We start from the raw sequence: 3077 nt of genomic DNA, 5'->3' as shown, positions 1-3077 counted from the left end.
TTTTTTGTGATTTGTCAAGTAAATCGCTTTATCAGGCCTGTTGGGCTACAAATCTTTCAAGACGAGGAGAGCTTCATTCGGCTGGCCGAGAAAATGGCCTATCAGTAATGAGAAATGGGATGTACATTTTTAAAACACATCAAACCGGCAATTATTTTCAAATATTTTTTTTTCATTTCGAGATTTTAAATTGCATTGAATTTTATGCGTGGACAATTTATTGGATTTTATATTGATATACATTTATTTTTAAAATCAGTCTGAATGTGACTCGAAATTTCGGGATTAAAAATAGTTCAGACCGCACCGACATATGCAAAATTTCGTATAATTTTTTAACCGTGGCCACAATATGGGCTGTAATGCTAACATAAAGAATATGGGCTCCAAAAAACCCCGTAAGAATTAGCAAATGGGCTGTAAATTATTTGAAATAATGGCAGATGGGTTGTATGCCGTTTTCCATAGATATGAGGCTTTCCACAGATGGCATGTATACTGTTGGATGTCCATCCAATGGCCGTCGTGCTTCTTCAATCTCTGCTCTTCCTGCTCCAGCCGCTCAAACAAGCGCCGGCAGGACTGTCTGCTCCCTCCTCCCCGCGACCGGTTGTGCTGCCGCGCAGGCTTCACCGCCCCACCGTACTCCCATTGCTGGCCTAGCCATCCCTCTACTCACCCACACCTGCTGTTATTCTCCGGTGACGGCAGACGAACCAGTAAACCCTCGTACAGTCGTAGTCCCCTCCGCGTGGGAAACAAAAACAACGGCCGAGTCTTCCCTGCCTCCGTGTCGTTCCCTTCCTAGGCCTCGTCGTCGTCCACCGCCCTGGTGCTCTCGGCATGGCGTGGTCAGCGTGGTCAACGACCGACATGCATCTGAAGTGGATTGTACGTGAAGAGGCTGACAGCTGGGTCCACGGCCGCACGCAAGGAAATGCCTCCTTATTACGCGCAAAATAATGATTTCCTCCACCTGACATATGGGACCCACCGAAACGGCCTCTGTATTTCGCGAAAAAAATGTTACCGCCGCTGACAGCTCGGACCCACCAGCTATATCTTCGCACACAAGGAAGTGCCTCCTTATTGCGCACAAAAAAATGAATACTCCCCCTGCTAGCTGGGACCCAGTATAGTGGGCCTACTAAGTTGACGGGGACGAAGGGCTTTGTCAACTTAGTCAATATGCACGATTCTAGCTCGACTGACCGTACGATGTCCATCCAACGGCCGTAGTGCTTCTTCAACCTCTGGTCTTCTTGCTCCAGCCGCCCAAACTAGCGCCGGTCGTGCCGCCTGCTCCTGCCTCCCGTGGCCGACTGTGGTGCCGCGGAGGCCTCGCCGCCCCCATACTACTCCCACCGCTGGCCAGGCCATCCCTCCACTCCACTCACCCACACCCCCTGTTATTCTGCGGCGACGGCAGCGTAGCCGAACCAGTGAACCCTCGTACTCCTCTCCGCGTGGGCATCCAGTGTCGCGTCTTCCCCGGCTCCACGTCGTCCCCTTCCTAGGCCTCGCCGTCGTCCACCGCCGTGGTGCTGTCGGCGCGCCATGGTCAATGTGGTCAACGACCGAATTCCATCGGAAGAATACTGTACGTGGAGAGGCTGACAGCTGGGTCCACGGCAGCCACAAGGAAGTGTCTCCTTATTACGCAGAAAATAATTATTCCTCCACCTGACAGCAGGGACCCACCGGACGGGCCATCGTATTTTGCGAAAAAAACGTTCCCCCCGCTGTCAGCTCGGACCCACCGGAAGTGCCTCCTTATTACGCACAAAAAATGAATACTCCCCCGACTAGCTAGGACCCACCTTGCTGGGAGGCTGACTTGTGGGCCTACTAAGTTGACGGGGACGGAGGGCTTTGTCAACTTAGTCAATATGCACGATTCTAGCTCCAGTGACTGTATGATGTCCATCCAACGGCCGTAGTGCTTCTTCAACCTCTGGTCTTCTTGCTCCAGCCGCCCAAACCAGCGCTGGTCGTGCCTCGTGCTCCTGCCTCCCGTGGCCGGCTGTGATGCGGCGGAGGCCTCACCGCCCCCTACTACTCCCACCGCTGGTCAGGCCATCCCTCTACTCAGCCACACCCCCTGTTATTCTGCGGTGACAGCAGTCTCACACCGCAGCGAACCAGTGAACCCTCGTACTCCTCTACGCATGGGCATCCACTGCCGCATCTACCCCGGCTCCGCGTCGTCCCCTTCCTAGGCCTCGCCGTCGTCCATCGCCCTAGTGCTCTCGGGGCGGCGTGGTCAACGTGGTCAAGGAACGACTTCCATCGGACGTGGACTGTACGTGGAGAGGCTGACAGCTGGGTCCATGGCCGCAGCAAGGAAGTGCCTCCTTATTACGTGCAAAATAATTATTCCTCCACCTGACAGCAAGGACCCACCGGATGGGCCACCGTATTTCGCCCCCCTGACAGCTGGGACCCACCAGCTACATCTTCGCAGGCAAGGAAGTGCCTAACAGTCGGGACCCACCTGGTCGAAGCGTACGTAGCATTGTCATTCTGGTCGCGAACGTGTACGTACATATATACTGGTGGATGTAGAGGAACGCACGTGTCGTAGTAGAGGCCGCCAGGGTGCAAGAAAGAAAATACGGCCACATATGTGTACATACGGGCGGGGTCTCGAACGCCTACTCGCGTATACGTACGGCGAGGGCTCGTGTACATGGCTGGGTCAAAACGGAGAAACAGCGTCGTCGTCGTGTTCATGGGTCGGAACGGAATGCGTGGTCGTGTTCATTGGGAGGGCTTGGACGGAAGAGGCGATGGAAACGAGGCCTGGCATACCGCACAACGGAGGAAACGGACCTCCTACGGTCGAAACGGAGGTCCTATTGATCGGGAGGGGTGTGGCGTACCGCAAAACGGAGGAAACGGACCTCCTACGGTCAAAACGAGGGTCCTGTTGATCGGGAGGGGTGTGGCGTACCGCAAAACGGAGGAAACGGACCTCCTACGGTCGAAACGGGGGTCCTGTTGTTCGGGAGGGGTGTGGCGTACCGCAAAACAAAGAAAACGGACCTCCTATGGTCGAAACGGGGGTCCTGTTGATC

The sequence above is a fragment of the Triticum dicoccoides genome, chromosome 7A, assembly GCF_002162155.2.
Source record: "Triticum dicoccoides isolate Atlit2015 ecotype Zavitan chromosome 7A, WEW_v2.0, whole genome shotgun sequence".
In the NCBI taxonomy this organism is placed as follows: Eukaryota; Viridiplantae; Streptophyta; class Magnoliopsida; order Poales; family Poaceae; genus Triticum; species Triticum dicoccoides.
Note: the sequence above shows the minus strand (reverse complement) of the source record.